This window comes from Leopardus geoffroyi, chromosome B4, assembly GCF_018350155.1.
Source record: "Leopardus geoffroyi isolate Oge1 chromosome B4, O.geoffroyi_Oge1_pat1.0, whole genome shotgun sequence".
In the NCBI taxonomy this organism is placed as follows: Eukaryota; Metazoa; Chordata; class Mammalia; order Carnivora; family Felidae; genus Leopardus; species Leopardus geoffroyi.
The window spans coordinates 109334406-109354673 of record NC_059341.1 but is presented as its reverse complement, the minus strand read 5'-3'; the positions used below and the strand labels follow the sequence as shown (position 1 = coordinate 109354673).

The window sequence follows — 20268 nt, the reverse complement described above, 5'->3', positions numbered from 1 at the left end:
CTACTAACAAGACTCCCTGAGCTACAAAGGCCAGATTAACATTATCCGTTTCCTTCAGTAATGCTTTGAGATGATCTGTGTGTCAGACTTACTACTGTTGGTGAGCCCCTGAGTATGGATGAGTTAATGAGGACCTAGTATTGCCCTCCCACTTCATAAAATGTAAACGGCTGAGCAGTAAAATTGAAGAGTTAATGTCTCTGAATGTTCCCTCTTGTCCTCCCCAGATTAGATTTGGTATCTCTCCTCTGAGTCCTGATAGCACACAGCAAATATTTCATTTAGAGCAATTGGCCCACTTTTTTTGAATTGATTTGATTGTTCTTAGATTGTCCTCCTTAGACAGTAAACATCTCTATTTTAGGATTATACCTAGCATAACTTTTATATCTCTGGGGCTAGAGACTGCCTAGAATATTACAGGTGCTTAAAAAGTGTTGAAATAACTTCAGTAAGTGTTATTTTGAGTTACTTATGAAGGATGAATGCTTGAGGTACGTTTTGGGTGGATTGTGGCAAGAAAAAAAGAGTAACTTTCACCTGTAGTTAGTGATCATGCTAGTAAATCTTGGTATTAAAATAAATTGAAATTATGAAATACAATTTACAAAAATGGTATTATTGTTAAATGTTAAGATTTGTTGTTTTTTTTTTTCTCGATTAGGAAGAATACATTTAGGGGCTCCTGGGTAGCTCAGTTGGTTAGGCGACCAAATTCGGCTCAGGTCATGATCTCGCAGTTTGTGAGTCCAAGCCCCGTGTTGAGCTCTGTGCTGACAGCTCAGAGCCTGGAGCCTGCTTTGGATTCTGTATCTCCCCCACTCTCTACCCCTCCCCTGCTCATGCTCTGTGTCTCTCTGTCTGTCAATAATAAATAAACGTTAATATTAAAAAAAAGAATATATTCAATTTTATGCCATTCAAAGCATATACGTATGTGATTCCAAAGATTTATCTAGTAACATAGTGTCTTTCTCACATGGAAGCAGATAACCGTTCTGTTCCATCCTGAACATGGAAGAGAAGTTCTTCTGCATCTTGCATATATATTCCTCTGGCTGAGATTGCAAACTTTTGCCTAGAGGGACCTCAGACATTATTTGTTTCAGAGTTTTACCGAGATATCAATGTTATGGATGGGGATGTAGAATCTCCCGCTAGATTTGACAGTGTTATGCAATGCAACTTTATTTTAGACTCAGTCCATAAAATGCAAGTGAAGCTGAGTTTTCACAGAAATTCAGAGAGAGAGAGAGAAAGAAAGAGACAGAGACAAGCAGAGAGAGAAGAAAGTATAGGGCTGTTGCTACATGGCAGGTTTTACTAAATAAAATTGTAACATGCAAGCTAATGCTTTCCAGTGACAGAAGGTTGACAAGCTGAGTGTATATGGAATTTGAAGTTGCTCAGTAGTGCTATTATCTCTTGGATAAAACAATCACCTCATATCTATCTTTGACATAGAAGAACCACTCTTCTCTGTCCTCCCCAGCCATTTCTAAATATGCACTCTATATACGTAGAAGCGTTTTGATCAATTTTTGATTAACTGGTTTGAAAAACCGTGTTTAGTTCCACTGTTCTAATTTAATTGATGATGGGGTTTCTGTAAAATATATGATTTTAAAATTTCAGGACCATGTCTTCATGGTCAGGAGCAGACAACTAGTTTCTGCTGTTATTTACTTTTTAATAGAATAAAGTCTGTTTTTCTTCCATGATAGTTGTTCTCGATGACTTGTATCTCAGTGTGAAGCCCCTGTCAATTCCTAACTAATAACAAAGGAAAAGAATAGAAAAAAAAATGAATGCACGGGGAGTAAAATGCCATTTCACACTGGGTGCTTTGTAAATGTGAGCCAACTCACACAAATCCTTTAGGGCATCAGTAGACATGGAGCTGAGCCAGAAGTGAAGAAAACATGTCCAAATAGAGAAAGTTTGCTCTGCAAATTGAAATTCAAGCCTGAAATTGAAAAGTTTGAGTTAAACCTACTGCAAAGGGCATATTTCATGTGTTGCTCATTTTTCCCTAAAATACAAAGTTTAGTAAATATTGAATTTTGCTACAGATTCTTCACATATTTCCAATCTCCTTCCACTTAAGCTTCTGACATAGTAATTATCACTCAGGTAAATGGTAATAAAAGCATAATGCTAAATATTTGAACAATTTCATCTGAGCTTTCACAAGGAAGAAGTAAAATATACTCTTCTGTGTAATTATAGTTTAATATGGAAAATAGAATTTGGTGTTATTGGCTCAAAGCAAATACCTTTTAAATCATTGCATAATATGTTTGATAAAAAACAGCTTAGGTATAAATTGGAAAATGTTTATAGTAAGTACTCTGTGATTTCATTATTTGAGATTTGAGTATCAAGCTCATGAATGTGAAAGTATTTTATAATCCAAAAATTAGATTTGATATAGGAGGTGGGATAAAATTTATTGACAAAACCAAAAAAAAAAGTGGAATTAATAACATATAAAAATTATTTGTCCCTTGTGACCTAATTGAAGCACAAATAGAGTTCTTTCCATTCCAAATTTTGATCTACAGTATTATTTACCAACATTCAAGAGACTTTTTTAGGTGGACCTTTATTGGCAAAGCTCAGCGTACTCCATAAATTTTCTGATTCTTCACCCACACCCCAGCAGAGGAAAGAAAAGTACATTTATTTCTAAACCTTACGGAAGGTTATGATAGATATGTTTTTAAATAATATTTACACATGATTATAAAAATAATATACACTCATCGGTGAGAATTTCTAAATTGCATAAGAGTGTAAGAAAAACAAAGCAATAAATTAAAATTCAAGTTTATTCTCTTAACAACTGATTTTTGGATAGCTGATATATACCAGGTACTGAAGTAAGTGTTGAGCATCTAGATGTAAGTAAAGTACAATGCCCTTGGTTCTTGCTTGTGGTCTAATGGTTAATTACCAGAGCATATGGATAGCTCTTTTTAATATTTTATCTTATTTCAATACAATAAAATTTCTCATTGTGTTTTTCCCCACTTAATTTTCATTAATTCATTAAAATTTTCCCCAAACATAATTTTTCATGGCTGTTTCATAAATTGTGCTTTCTAAAACCTTTGCCATGAAGCTGATGTTTCAGATTTGTCCCAGTTTCACTATAACAAATAATACGATGAAAAATATATTTATATATTGATACATGTTTTGATTGTCCCTTTATCATAAAATTCTAGAAGTAGAATTCCAGAGGCATAAATTATTGTATCAGTCAGAGTTCTCCAGAGAAACAGAATAGTAAGATATCAATTTCTGTTCCTCTGAAGAACCAGAAAATATATATGTTTTAGATATTTATATATGTTTGAGACAATGGGAAATTGTCTCACATAATTAGGGAGGTTGAGAAGTCCCACAGTCTGCAATCTACAAGCTGGAGACCAGGAAAGCATTAGTGTAATTCAGTCCAAATCCAAAGGATGAAAATCAAGGATTTAACTACTATTCCGAGAGCAGGAGAGATGAGATATCTTATTAGCTCACTCATGAGGCAGAGAAAATGGGGCAAATTCCCTCTTTCTCAGCCTTTTGTTTTATTCAGGCCCTCAATGGACAATGGGGGAGAGCAATCTACTTTACAGAATTCATTAATTCAAATATTAATCTCATCTGTAAACACCCTAGCAGGCACGCACAGAAACAATCTTTAATCTGGGTAACCTCTGGCCAGTAAAATTGACACATAAAATTAAACCACTATACTTATAAACATTTTAAAGCTCCTGATCTGCAATGTCAAATTGACTTTCAGAAAGATTTCAACAAAATTATATGACTTCTAATGCCATATACAAGTTTGCATCTCATCAAATATTTACAGATGATCAGTATTATTCTGCTTTACAATATATAATGATTTGATGTGTCCAACATATCTCTTTGTTATACTTTTGTTTATTATGACTAATTAAGTGAAATATTTTATGGTTATTAAGCATTTGGATTTCCACTTTTATGAGTAACCTCTCACTGAAAGTCAGCTACAACACCGTGATTTTAAACGTTGCACTTTAAACTTTTAAACTCACACCAGCTACACGCCTACTAACAATACATGAAAATTCCCATTTCTTCATATCCTCACGATATTCGATTTTATTGAACTTTCTAATTTTTCTAATTACCACTGATTTTGCCTTCTAAGACACTTCTGTGAATTTCTTTTTTCAGACTTTGTCCCTGTTTATTAATTTCTTTCTTTTTTTCTCTTTCATTTGCTGGAGATACTCTAAGGTTCTAAATATTAAGCTCTTGCCAATTTTTGGTTTGCAAATAAGTCTTCACATAATTTTGTCTCTCAATGAATAAAAATCATTGTTTTTATGTAGTGAAGCCTGTCTGGTTTTCTCTTTAATGTTTTTTTTTTTTTTTCCTCCTTTGGACTTTATGAATCTTTTTTTGCTCCCAATCATGACCATAAATATACTGCTTTACATTCTCTTCTATTAGCTATATGAATATGTATTTATGCATGTATATATCTATCTCTCTTTTACTTGCATCATTTATCTATCTTTATATTTATACTTTTTCTCCATATAGTAAACCATTGTTTTCCAACATAATTTGCTTTAAATTGTATTATTATTTTCCATTGAATTTTGGTACATTTATCATATATCAAGTTCTTATATTTACATAACCTCCTTCTCTATTCCGTTAGTGTCAATATGACACTATATAGTACATCTAAATACATAGGATGAGTGATCCAATCTCTTTATTCTTCTTTTCTCAAAGTTGAATGCAATTTTCATAAATCTCTTGAGTTGTAGGATATAGTCAAATGTGCAACAAACAACTCTCAATTGATCAAAGGATCAATTCTGTCTTTCACAAATAGACCCTTCTGGTTTCTGAGTAATTTTCTATGGAGATATCTTTAGTCTTTCACATGTATGTAGCATTATTAGTCAGCTGGGATTTAGGAAGAATCTACACTCATTATGGTTCTTAATCCTTTTGCAATTAACTTGACCCTAGAATTGTCCCATTAACTAATAGGTATAGGCTCAAATATAGGTTAAATAAAATGTCAGCATGTAAATGGGATAAAATTCTACATAAAAATGTATTTTTAAAAGTTACTTTCAATAAAAAGTTGATATATATATACACACATATATACATATATTTTACATCAAATGGAAAATTATAATATTACTGTGCTTCAGAGATTGAGGTACCATATATGCCTGCCTTCCATTTTTTACAAGAATAAACTCTCCAGGACATAATCATCACAATTGTTAAATGTTCACAAGCTAATATCTTCATTCTTACATGCTGTTAATGCAAAGTTTTTGCAAGGTATTTAAAAGCCCAGGTCACCTTGTCAATGGTGAAAATAGAGTATTACTTTGCCTCCCTGTGGATATCTTTTCTATTAATTTTATTGGGGTTATATCTTCTGTCAAGTTTTTCACTGCAGATTTAACCTTTCTTTTCTTCACTTGGGAAATATTTTCTTTTCCTGAGAAAATGGAAATCAACGATTTCAATTTGTCTTCATTTCACTTTGTACCAAAAAGTATTTTAATCCTCAACTGTTACATTTATAAAATGCCACAAAATAAAAGTTATCAAAAATGTCTTTATAATTTTAGAAATAGAGTTTTAAAAGAATACTGAGTTAGAACAAAAGATCCATATACATTAACGAAATTTATGTAAATTATTTCATGTAAATAAATTACTGACAATTATTTTTCAGGAAACTGTAATATGTTGAGGATGGCTAGATACTTGAAATCAAGGAATAGAGGGATAAGCAGCATAAAAGCATGGGTGGGTAGTGAGTAGCTAACAGATTTTAAACAAGGTTGTTATTATAGGATCATATTGTGTTTTAAAAGGATCATTTTCAGGGCACCTGGGTGGCTCAGTTGGCTAAGCGCTGTCTCTTGATTTTGGCTCAGGTCATGATCTCACAGTTCCATTCATGGGATCGAGCCCCATGTTGGGCTCTGCACTGACAGTGTGGGATTCTCTCTCTCCCTGTCTCTCTGTCCCTCCTTCATTTGCACACATGTGTGTTCTTTCACTCTCCCTCTCTCAAAAAAAAAAAAATAATAAATAAAACTTATAAATAAAAGGATCATTCTCCTAGCAGTGTGGTAACATGGCTGGAAAGTGAGATAGGTGAATTGAGAAATTTTGAAATGATTGAAGAAAGAGATTTTGTGACAGGTGTTGCAGTAAAAATGAAAGGGAGACCTGGACAAAGATATCTAGGAAGTATTATTAATAACACTATTGGCTGATTAGTGTTGGGAAGGATGGGTGGGAAAGGAACAAGAGTAAATGATGGAAGACTCATAGGTGTGTGCCTGAGGCAGCAAAGTATTCCAGGGTTTCATGTTCTAAGGAAGGAAGGAGGGAAAGCAGCATGTTTAGGGGTTAAGATGATGGGTTCAGTCTCCAATAGTTTGAGTTTATCTAAATACTAACCAAAGGAGATAGCCACTAAGCAGTTAGAAACATAAGCCAGACAGTAATTCTGACATAAAGCTAGATATATTTGGAAATGAAATCACCATTGTTTCTTACATAGAATTATGTGTAAAACTCCATGATCTGACAGCAGTGTAGATCTCCAGTGTCATCTCACATGTTATTAATTTCTGTCATTAGGGCCCAACTACTCTAGATTTTATACTTAGAATATACCAAAGTTTATCTGTTTTAGGGGTTTTGCCTTAGCTGCCCCTAAAACATAGTTATTCCTTATAGAAAATAATTTTTGCCTCCCATCTTATGCATTTCACCACCTATATTTCCTATAGTCTGTTTATCTTCTATCACTAGTGATTACAGTAGTCCCTGGACTCAATAAACATTTGTTGAATGACAGAATCTACATTTGGATGTAGGAATGGACAAGATTAACCAAGAAGTGTTGAGAGAGGAAAGAAGAGGGCCTGTGGGAGAACCATGAATAACAATGTCTCAGCCACAATGAAACTGAAATACTTCCTATTGCTTTACAAAGAGCAGTGCATTCAGATCATCACAATAGTTCTTCTGGAGCCATTATGGCACACAAAGATATTTCTATCAATTTTTTAGGGGTGGAGAAAATTTTCAGGTTTTCCATTCAGTCCCATACCAAGACTATTAATCACCTATCCCTAACCAATAGAAATATTTTAAGTAGACATTTGAGAATTTGCCATCTTGCCCAATATGGTAAAGGTAGGGATGAGTTAAGACACTTTTGAGACTAGGTAATGATTAGCATGATGGTATGCAGGGAAAGTTATGTCATCTATGGAAAGGACAGTTCAATTAGAAATTAGGGGGGCACCTGGGTGGCTCAGTCGGTTAAGCATCTGACTGCAGTTTAGGTCATGATCTCACGGTTGGTGAGTTCAAGCCCCACAACAGGCTCTGTGCTGACAGCTCAGAGCCTGGAGCCTACTCCAGCTTCTGTGTCTCCCTCTCTCTCTGCCCCTCCCCTACTCACATTCTGTCTCTCTGTCTCTCTGTCAAGAATAAATAAACATTAAAATATTTAAAAAAAAGAAATTAGGAACATGTCTGTAGAGTTCTGAAGAAAGAACGGGAAGAATGATATGTGTTTTGGAATATATTTACTTAAAACCAAAATAATCCATGAGCTTTTGGGAGCAAGAATGTAAAATGACAAGGGTAACAGCAAAAGACCAAAACACGGTGTTTTCTGAGATCAAAGTGAAAAGGAGCAAAGAGGAGCCAGCTAACAAAGAGGACAATGTGGGCGGTGGGCGGGGGGGGGGGGATTAAGAGAGCAGTAATGAAAAAGATAAGGCAGAAGTATGGGATGAAAGAGTGGATTTCAATAAGTAGGTGAAGATTAAATATATATATATATTATTTATATATATATATTATTTAAATATATATATTATTTAAATATATATATTATTTAAATATATATATATATATATATATATATATATATATATATATATATATATAATGTAGTAGGAGGCCTTAAAAATGAGAATACAGAAATAACTATGAGATTTTATAATTGGGAAATCACCAGAAACTTTGAGCAGGCAATTTCATTACACTGATTGGCTTAAAAGTCTATATATGGTTAAACAAGAAAGGGGTAGAAATAATGTGGTGGCCATGGTTGCTAATCCATTGTAAACATTTTGTAACATTGCAGAAATCAGAAAAACAGATTGTCTGGGAGGATGTATGAAGAACTTTTTACCTCTTTTGTTTTTCCAGAAGAGCCAAGCCCTGGGTGTATTTGCAGGCAGAGGAGAATGAGTGCAGTTGAGGAGGCACATTATGTTAGACAGAAAGAGGATAAATTTGGAAACAAAGTTCTAGAAGGAAAAAGTGATAAAAAGTAGGATTTAGGTAGAAAAAGTAGGTTTAATGAGTGTGAATATTTTTTGTCTTAAAGATAAAAGAGGAAAATGTAGGAAAGAACAGATAAAGCTACATGAGATTTGAATTAGACATAAGCTAGGGGAGGGGTAGGACAGGAGACTGAAGGCAAATATAAGCTCTTGTAATGATATGACAAGTTAATGATTCACTAAGTGAAAGAGCTTCCAGGGAAGTCTTAGATATAGTTGGGCAGCATTAACATTTTTTTTTTTAATTCCTGAATTGCTGCATGGCAGGCATACTCCTAGGGTCCCACAACATTTGTCATGGTCTCCATCTACCCTGGCTGAGTTAGTACTACATGGTGGGAGATGTCATTACCAGGGGTTACAGTAGAAGAATTAAAGAAGAATCATTAGACACTATTGCAGCATGGATTGCTGGCCATTTCATACACTGAACTGCAAATATATCTTAATGCGAACTGGTCCAGTTGTTAAAAACTAGGTTTAGGGGCGCCTGGGTGGCACAGTCGGTTAAGCGTCCGACTTCAGCCAGGTCACGATCTCGCCGTCCGTGAGTTCGAGCCCCGCGTCGGGCTCTGGGCTGATGGCTCAGAGCCTGGAGCCTATTTCTGATTCTGTGTCTCCCTCTCTCTCTGCCCCTCCCCCGTTCATGCTCTGTCTCTCTCTGTCCCAAAAATAAATAAACGTTGAAAAAAAAATAAAAAAAAAAACAACTAGGTTTAGACAGTAAAACTGTTCCCCAAATTAAAACAAAACAAAACAAAACAAAAATAATGAATAGGAAATGCTGCAGGATCCAGTTCCTTAATGGGAAGATACAATAAACATTATTCAATTACCTAAGAAAGTAACAACCTTGAGTTCCTAGAATATTTATTCTTGAAATGAATTTTGCCTTCCTATTATTTAAGAAAAGAGGAAAAAGGAACATACTCAACAATAAAAGTGAAAGTCACAATACTTTTTTTTTCTTTTTTGGTATAACCAGATCATTATCTCAAAATAATTACATATTAAATATTAAATTAGATATATCTGTTTTGTTTTCAGCATGCAATCCCTCCCCCCATAGACACACACTGAACAACTCATTCTAATTAGTGAGAATTGAAGTACAGATGTTTCCTGACTTTCAATAGTTCAACTTAACGATTATTTGCCTTTATAATGTTGTGGAATTGATACACATTCAGTAGAAACTGTCCTTTGAATTTTGAGTTTTGATCTTTTCCTAGAAAGCAATATGCAGTCTGACACTCTCTGATGACACTGGGCAGTGACAGTGAGCCACAGTCTGGGTCAGCCATGATGACAATTCAAGGGTAAACAACGAAAACATTTACAATCATTGTGTATCCACACACATTCTATTTTTCACTTTCAGTACAGTATTTAATAAATTGCATGAGATATTCAACACTTTATTCTAAAATTGGCTTTGTGTTAGATGACTTTCCCCAACTGGAGTCTTATGTAAGAGTTCTGAGCATGTTTAAGTAGGCTAAGCTGAGCTATAATGTTCAGTAGGCTCGGTGTAGTAAAAGCATTTTCAATTTATACTCTACATTATAATGGGTTTATCAGTATGTAACCCCATTGTAAATCAAGGAAGATCTGTAATCACATTTATAACTAAGATCATTTTCAGTCTTTACTTCAAACTAAAAATCAACTGTTCAAACGATAAGAGCTCAGTAGCTTATCTGTCATATATATCTTATTTACCATAGGTTGTACTGTTTTTAGAACATTTTCAAATATGCTGTTCTTTTTGGATCACTTGTGTATATTTCTAACATATCCCAATAATTTTCCCCCTTTTCCTTTATGTTAAATTACACACCAGGTAACTTTCATTAATTGTTTAGAGATTAGCATAAACTCTTTGAAACTATTAGTATATTGCTTGTGATGATCTACAAGTCCCCAAGTCTCAGGTTAAATAACAAACATTTATTTCTTCTACCTTTCTTTCACCACTCTAACACTAGATAACATACAGCAACTATTGTGTTTTCTTCTGTCAGGAAATCTGTTCCTACATGATTAAAATGGCATGCCAAGCTCTAACTATTATCTATTATCCCAATTAAGTTCAAAAAGAATAGAAGAGTCATCTTTGTGGAAAACAATACAGGCAATATAAGCTGTTATTAATTTAAAGACATCATATACCCCTATGACATCTTCATCATAAGCTATCATTATTTCTAGATAGTCACCTATAATAACATCTCCAAAATCCACATGTTATTTTGTGTTCTTTGACTCGTGGGGGAAAATAGGCCCCAGTGAAAATCAGTGTTTGTCAAATGGAATAGCTCTCCTGACATCTTTGCTGAAAAATGAGTAGTAGGAGTTGTTTTCTTTATTTATAAATAACAGACTGAAAAATTATGAATGCTAGGTCTTTGAAAAAAAAAAGTACTAATTTCAACCTCTTTATAAGAAGTTGAAATAACCATTATAATTGTATATCTAAAATATAACATGCATTTTTAAATGATATTTTAATTTTGGGTTATAAAATGGAATTATTTTTGCTAAGGAGTTAGTGACTCTATAGTCAGGGTCATTCGTGCTAACTCCTGTATCAGCAATACCACCAGAAATCCAGAAGTTTCAGTGACTGAATACAAGTAAAGTTGATCTGCTGTTCACCAAGCTCCTACCATCCTCTAATGCTTCTATCTTAACCTTAAAGAAGTGAGTAAGGGTGAAGGATCAGGCAGGAGGTTTTATAGACAAAAATTAGTCATATCACCTCAAGCTATTAAAATGGGGACTAAAAAATGTAACTGTAGCTATGCCTCCAGGAGGAAATGGAAATGGTTTAATAAGAATATATCAGTATCTTCTTTACAGACTACTCTTCTGGTCACTAAATACTCCTTTCACATGATCTCCTATATTCTCAACTTCCCAAATGAACAACCCCTAGTCTCAACCAGTCACAGAATCGGGCTTATGTTCTGGGACCTTTAGTGGTGACAGTTTTCTTTATCAGATCCATGTATACAACCGTATCCATGGTTCTGAAATCTGAAAAGTAAAAAAACAAAAAAAAATCATGCTTTCTGTCCCCTGATCCTCCCAGTACACAAACTTACAGACAGAGACAAAGTAATGTTAATAACTCCTGTTTGGAAAATGGGAGAAAAAAAAGGCATATAGAAATCTTTGACTCATGGCATTTATGGAATCCAGCTATGCAGATATTGTAAAGTCCTATTTCCTGGAGAAAAAAGAAAGATCTTCAGTTAGGTTTGATTATCTTTACTGGGTAGAGCTCTGCTGTTAAGAAAATCAAATTCAGTGAAGGTTGTTACTTCTTATTCTCCATGGTCATATGTAAAGTGGGTATTGAAGAATATGTCTTTTTTGGCTATTCAACTTATAGAACCCATTTCATGCTCATGGAAATATGGTGTCCAAAAATTGCTTTAAAAATTACAGACTACGGGAGTGCCTGGGTGGCTCAGTCAGTTAAATGTTTGACTCTTACTTTTGGTTCAGGTCAAGATCCTAGGGTCGTGGGATAGAGCCTTGCATTGGGCTCCATGCTGAGCGTGGGGCCTGCCTAAGATTCTCTTTCCCTCTGCCCCTCTCCCCCACTCGTGTTGTCTCTCTCTCTCTCTCTCCAAGATAAAAAAAAAAAAAAAAAAACCTAAAGATTTAAGAATTACAGAGTCAAGGACTGTGGCTATTTGGCAATACAATTATATTAAAAACTTGGCAAACTATTTGCTTCTACTCAATTTCAGATACAAGGAGCTAAAACTATCAGACTTTGTGCTCAGATATGTTTAATTTCCTTGCTACGTTGCTGCTATATCTCCCTATTCAGCTTTGACTCAGATCATCTTGAGGCTGTCAAGCTTGAGTAGATGGAGCATGCCTTTTATTGGATCTTTGGCACAAATGAGTCACTCTGCACAGCTGAGAAACCTCACTGGGTCTTGGTTGTTCAGTCTTTCAAATACTATTTCTTACCTCTTTTTTCTGAACTTCTCTATTCTTTTTCATGTATACTTTAAACCTGCCAAGTATTTTCTGAGCTCATCTCTTGTACTACTTTCCTGAAACCATCAATAGCAATAACAGACTCTGCTAACATGTATTTTCCAAACATCTCTGTAACTGAATGGTTAGGTAAGCATTGGAGTGTTTTCCAAGCTACCACCGGTGACAGTTTTTAAATGTCATTTCATTGCAATCACCAAGTGACAAAACTGATTTATCCATATTGTTAATATCTGCTGACCAATAACTAAGCTAATGTGCCATATTTTAGTTTTTGTTATGTCAGCATCAAACTTTGAGCTGCTGGGATTTTTATTAGTCAGTGTAGTTAATGCTAACTGCTCCAATAAGTAATCTGGAAAAGTTCTGTGGCATACTCACTCATACGAAGTCAGTGTGGATGTTCATAATTGCATAACTTTCCTGAGAAGTTCTCATACAAAGAGTGATTTAGGGATTCAGCATCCTTGTACCTAGTAACCTCATCTTCTTTAAATATGATCTACAATGACTCTTTTCAAGGAGGAAAAAGAATAGAAGAATTGCTCTAGTGTGTTTATAGGTGGGCCTGGAAGCCTACATTTCATTTTTCAGTCATATGTTTCCAATGGAAATTCAGAGGCTATGAAATATGGGTTAGCTATGAACCTAGGAAAAAGAGGGTCTTAACAGTAAATAACTGAAAGAGGAAAGCATAATAATGCAAAATTAAACTTAAAAAACCCAGTGGAAAAATGCTATTTATTTTATTTTTTCTTTCTGTAATTTAACTTTCTTGTAAAAAATTCACTTTCCTCATGGAAACTATTGTCAAACTGTCATGAATAGTCAATTTGTAAGGTTTTCATGTCTAATAAATATTCAGTTTACTGACACATTTTAAAATGTAAATGCTTATTAGAGTAGAGAATACTGGCCCATTAATTGTATTATTTTCTACACCCCAGTTCTTGTTTCCCAAACAAGTTCAAGTATGTGCCAATTTTGAAACTCATTTTCATGGAAAGCTTAATGTGGAAATAGTGCATGGCCACTTACTGCTGAAGATGGAGGTTTAATTAGGGCATCTCTAATGTTCTTTTTACAGCTAACGTTTTATCCAATGTGACACCCTTAAATTTAGGCAAGTCATGTTAGGATAGTATTTTAATGTGCACAAAATTTCAGACCCTGTCTTCATTCACTCAACATAACGATCAAAATTAGTTTCTGATGATATTTTGAAAGAACAAAAACTGATAGAGAAATTAAAATGAAAGGCTTTTTTTTTTTTTTTTCAACGTTTATTTATTTTTGGGACAGAGAGAGACAGAGCATGAACGGGGGAGTGTCAGAGAGAGAGAGAGGGAGACACAGAATCGGAAACAGGCTCCAGGCTCTGAGCCATCATGAGCCATCAGCCCAGAGCCTGACGCGGGGCTTGAACTCACGGACCGTGAGATCGTGACCCGGCTGAAGTCGGACGCTTAACCGACTGCGCCACCCAGGCGCCCCAAAATGAAAAGGCTTTTAAGAAAATTTTGTTCTGATTTGTAAAGAGTATGCTCACAATAGAAAAAAATAAGAAACAAAAGGAAGAATAAAGAAGAAATAAAAACTTCAAAGACATTAACACCCCCCAAATACATTCTATTTTATTGTCTTCCTTTTGTGTGTGCATGTTTTATAAAAATGTGATTTTCTAAATATACAGTTTAGTTTTTAATTTCCATTAAGTATTTCCAAATCATTAAATAGTGTATGAATACATTATTTAAATGCCCGCATAACATTCCAACATATAGATGTCACATTATTTATTTAATCAATCTTCTATTAAATACTTAGGCAATTTGCATTTTTCACTGACATGAATTATCTGTAAAATTATCTTATGCATAGATCTCTATATACATCTCTGAAGAATTTAGGATATATTAATGTTGTTGACATTTTTGAACAAATATTATAAAATTGTGTCCTTCTGAAAAATGTATGGATTTATATTTCTTCTAACAATGTACAGGGGGGACTATTCCATCATTCCCATTTCAATAATTATTGTTACCTAAACTTTGTCAGTTTAATAGTTGGACAGTTCTTAAGGTGCTCATTTGATTTCCTGTGAGGTTGAATATTTTTGTATGCTATCTGCATTCTGGTATATGTATGTGTGCTGTATAAATAGCTCGATCATGGTTTTTCTTCACTAAATATCGATTCTTTACTAGTTACAAGGCACAATGCCATACACTGAAGATAATAGTGGTGAACAAGACAGGCAGGAAGAAGCTTAGAATTCACAGAATAAATGACATTAAATATGCATGATAGAAACTCTCTTTCATGACCTCTACATAAGTGCCTCTTCAATTTCAGCACCCCCCATTCCCACAACAAAACAGCAACTTTTATCTGTAGGCATCTTAACACTTGTGGTTAGGAGGTTAGTAACTGCTCCTTTACTTGGGTTATATGCCTACCAAGGCTCAGATGAGTGTGATTACAAATTTGTTTGTTCAAGATGTTCTTCTTATTATAATTCTATATTTTCCTGAATATCATATAGACTAAGTAAATATGTATACACAAAAAATATGGCTTTGTTTCTACGAAATTTTAATTTAATATTGAGAAAGATTTAAAATTTAGTTGCTAAATGTATTACTATTACATTATGTAAAAGTGATTGAAAAATAGTGAATGTTTGGAAAGTATATGCATCCAAGATTTTCGGATTTAAATTTTTCTTCCACCAAAGAATAAAAAAAAAAATCCTGGAATAGAGTACATTCACAATGGATGTTTTTAGCTTTAAAGACTGCATGGAACTCTGATCAGCAGATGGTTGCCAAAAAACAAACAAACAAACAAAAAAAACAAAACAACTTAGCCAAAAATAGAAGAAGGGACGCCTGGGTGGCTCAATCAGTTGAGCATCAGACTTTGACTCAGGTCATGACCTTGCTGATTGTGAGCTCCAGCCCTGCGTTGGGCTCTGTGCTGACAGCCTGGAGACTGGAGTTGCTTCAAATTCTGTGTCTCCCTCTCTCTCTGTTCCTCCCCTGCTCACACTCTGTCTCTCTCTCTAAAATAAAGATTAAAAAAATTAAAACAAAACAAAACAAAAAATACATATGCACTTATATGGTCCATGTCAAAACAAATGCCTAATATATATATTATATATATATAATATATATATTATATATATATAATATATATTATATATATATTATACATATATATGTGCATTATATATGTATTATATATATATATATATATATATATATATATATATATATATATGGTAGTTAATGGCTTTCTGTTTTATTATATGGTTGTTCACGGCTTTCTGTTTTATTCCACTGTTTATTTTCAATTAACCAAAGAGATAATGAGAGGGTTTTTATTGTAATTAAATGATGATAACTATGAGAAAAAAAGAAAGACTTAAGAAATAATGGCTCTCCAAAACATGACTTGTTTTTTGGTACAACTTTTGATAGATTTCCTCAGACTAACTTAGATTTCAGTCTCTCATAATTTGGAAGATCTTGGGCTAGATCTTAGAAACAAGTGAAATCACCACTACTGAAAGAAGTGCTTCTAGGGAAGTTTTGGTAAGACAACATTAATTATTTTTTGTCTTCTTAAGCAAAGGACACTAATGGACATTTTAATTTTTAAATATTGTTATATGTGTCTCTATATAATTTAAAAATTGTTTTTAGAAAGAAAAATCTGTAAAATTATAAGGTTGTGCTTTCCAGCCCTGGATAATATATTTGTATGTATATCTATGTTGCGTTTTACTTTACTTTTTTTCACGTAAACAATTGAGAGAACTTTTAGTCATTGCACTTTGCTTAGATGATACAAATACATTTATGTTTGAGCCCTTTGAAGTGTTTTGAAAACTTTGTGTTTACCTTTGATTCAGCCATAGAGTTTAGTGCAAATGTAGTTTTGGTTGCAGTAGATTCAATGGGTTCAGACAGGATCAAATTGTAAACATTTTGAAGCAGCAATGCCTTAGCACAAAGTGTTGAACATGCTTTGAATTCCATATAGTGATATACTGTATCTTTACAGAACTGTCAGGGTGAAGAAAAGAAGTGTTGCAACAGTTATAAACATATCACATACAGACATTTATTCAGACAAATAGAGATGTAGCTGGGTGTCATTTTAAAGCTCAACTATTTATGCTCTTGGCGGATAGCTGAAAACAGAATACATTTGTAGCTCAGAGTTTCAAAATGTAAAAACAACCAACAAACAGTGCTTTGTCAATGGTCAGTGTATCGGGATTAGCATAAGCATGTGAAATACTGATACTTCTTATTATTCTTTGATTTCACATTTAATCATCATTAATAAAAGCTAGAGCCATTAAGAAGAATCTAAGTTTGTTCCATTGTGAAGGGCACTTAGACCATATTTTCATTTTCCTATTTTCCATCTCACTCTTATAGAAAATATAATGATTTTAAAACCCAGATTTATATAGCATTTCAAAAAAGGAAAAATAATTTCTAAAGAGGATAATGGAAATTGATTATACATGTAATTTCCACTTCTGTCCATGACAGACAACTTACGGGATAGCTCTCCCACTGTCAACCACTATAAGATCAGGCAAAACGGTGAAGCAACAGTGTTTGGAATTTGAAAAAGAGAGAACACAGGACTTCAAGAAACAAAAAAGATGAACCTCGCAATTGTGTCTGTTTTCTTCCTGGAGAAACTTTCTTGATTATGGGACAGAAAGGTAGATTCCAAATAAAGCGTGGTGGCCTCACGATGCTGAAGAACCAGAGATGAGTTTGACAATGATAAGGTGGTTGGGAGTGGTCCTGCAGAGTAAATAAAGAAAAAGCTCCAGGGCTTTGCACAAGGGTGCTTTTATGACTTCTGCTGAAGACTGAACTGCATATGCCATAGGTAATATTCTGCATTGTTTTGCTTAGAGAAAATAGAGAACAGCTAGAGAACACACCAGGTATAATAAGCCAAATTTCATCTGAACACCCTAGTCATTTCACTGTGATATCAGAAAAAAACACAATCCAGAAAAATCTTTGCAGGAGGGTGTCTATAATCCTTGAATTAAGGTTACTCTAGAACTACAATAAAAAACAAACTGAAAAACAAGACTGAAGATAATCAAGGTGATGCATCCGTAGATTAATGGCTTGCCAGAAAGAAAAAAAAACAAAAAAACAAAAAAACTCAATACTTTAAGGAAACACAAAAATCAGATCGTCACCAATATTGACCATACAGAATATGCAATAAATATTTACTGCATATCTGAAGAAATAGGAAAAAGTGATTTAAAACCAAACAAAAGAAACAACCGTTAGAAACAAACACAGATATAACATGTGAGAATTAACTGCCTCAATAGTTTATTTTGGTATAATAAATGAAAGTATAAAGAGAAATCTAAACGTAATGAATGAGTAGAAGGGAAATCTCAATAGAGAAATAGTGACTATAAAAACGAACTAAATGAAAATTCTAGCATTTAAAATTACAATATATCCAAAATTAAAAAAAAAAAAAAAGAAAAAGATACTGGATTGGTTTAATAGAAGATAGGCCATTGTAATAAATATTATCAATCATCTGAAAATAGGAAAATAGAAATCATTGAAACTGAGGAGCATGGACAACAAATTAAAGAAAAAAAATAAAAGACTCAGAAACATGTGGGACAATATCAGCTATATATATATATATATATATATATATATATATATATATATATATATGATTAGAATTCCAGAAGGGAAAAGAAAGTGTATGGGATAAATAAATAAATAGTGGCTTAGCACTTTTTAATTTGAAAAAAAAAATTAACCTACAGATTAAAGAATCAAACCCCAAGCCAGATGAAAAAAAAAAAAAAAGCGACACATAAACACAACATAGTCAATCTACTGAAAGCAAAATATAAAGAACACTTTAGAATCAGACAGAAGGGGATACCATACTACTTACATGAGTGACTATGATAACTATGGCCTCATACTTTTCATTAAAAAAAATGAAATAAATCATTAAAGACAAAAGAAAAAAATTGAAATGTTAAAATGGAATTTAAAGCCCACAAATAAGTGTTCTCCAAATGCCATTCAAAAACAGAGACAACATAGAGATATTTTTTCATGAACAAAAACTCGGAGAATCTACCACAAGCAGTTCTGCACTTTATGAATGTTGAAGCAGGTTAGTGAGGCTAGATGATATTGATACCAGGTGAAAATTAGCATCCATACGAACAAATAAAGAGGGCTGAGTATGGAAAATGTGTGCCATGCACAGAAGTCTTTTTCAAAAATCAATTTTTGAATTTCTTCAAAAGATAATTGATTATACAGAATAATATATTCTCAAAGAGAGGGAGGGAGGGGAAATGAAATGTATAACAACTGTATAAAGGACTAGAAGGAAATGAAAGTAAACCAATGTAAGTTCCTTAAATCATGCATAAAATAATCTGCAAAATAGACTACTCTGACACATACTGTAATTCACATAGCAACCATGAAAAGCAGGGAGAAGCAGAGTGAAAAAAGCAATAGATGAGATAAAGTGGAATAATAAAATGTACTCAGCTCAAAAGAAGGCAAGAAAGGAGGAAAAAAAAGAAATGGTTGACAAACAAAAATAAATAGTAAGATAGTGGCTATAAAACCATGTCCATAATTATGTTAAATTTAAATGGACCAAATAATCTAATTAAAAAACAAAGACTGCCATAATGGTTACACAAAGAATGACCAAGCCATATGCTGTAAACACTAAGTATAAAGGCATAGAAAATTTAAAAGTAATATGCAGGAGTGCCTGGGTGGCTCAGTCAATTAAGCATCTGACTTCTACTCAGGTCATGATCTCTTGGTCTATGAGTTCAAGCCCCATGTCAGGCTCTGTGCTGACAGCTCAGAGCCTGGAGCCTGCTTCGGATTCTGTGTCTCCTCTCTCTCTGCCTCTCCCCTGCTCGCACTCTGTCTCTGTCTCTGTCTCTGTCTCTCTCTCTCTCTCTCTTTCTCAAAAATAAATAAAAACTAAAAAAAAATTTAAAAAGCAATATGCAAAAAGATATGTTTTATAAACACAGATCATAATGAAGTCAGTGGCTTAATAACGTCAGATAAGATTAACTCCAGCATAAAGAATATTAACAAAGATTTTTTTTAAGGTTATTTATTCATTTTGAGAAACAGAGAGAAAAAGTGAAGCACATGTGTGAGTGGGTCAGGGTCAGAGAGAGAGAGGGAGAGAGAAAGAGAGACAGAGAATCCCAAGCAGGCTCTGCACTGTCAGTGTGGAGCCAGACGCAGGGCTCAAACCCATGAACCATGAGATCATGAACAGACTGAGCTACCCAAACACCCCAGAATATTAACAAAGATTTTTAAATGTCCTTTCACAATGATAAAAGGTCAATTTAGCACTAATGGGCAAAATAACAAGAGATAAGTAGGAAAATCTATACAACATCTAAAAGCCATAAATCAGGAAAAATATAGTTATAAATATATTTTATAAAGGAACATTTTTGAAAGGATACACGAGGATCTGTTAACAAACCTTTATTTCTGAAATGGCAGGTTATGGATCCTGAATGGAAAAGATAGTTGTAATTTTTTTGTATATATTTTCCTTGGTTTATATTTTTAAATATTTTACAATGTATAGGTCTCATTTCATTATATACATGTAAGTAAAAATAATAACAGTTCCTTCCCCTAAAAAGAATATATTCCTCATCTTTTTATCCCCACCATGTTTTTTTTTTTTCATTTTTCAATAATATCAGCTAACATTTATTATGGAATTA

General features: G+C 33.6%; 1 protein-coding gene across 3 annotated transcripts in view; it reads left to right on the top strand.

Moving 5' to 3' along the window:
- Positions 1-20268, top strand: part of MGAT4C (MGAT4 family member C) — a 740390-nt gene that overhangs the window by 470593 nt on the left and 249529 nt on the right. The gene's annotated exons all lie outside the window — the stretch shown is intronic.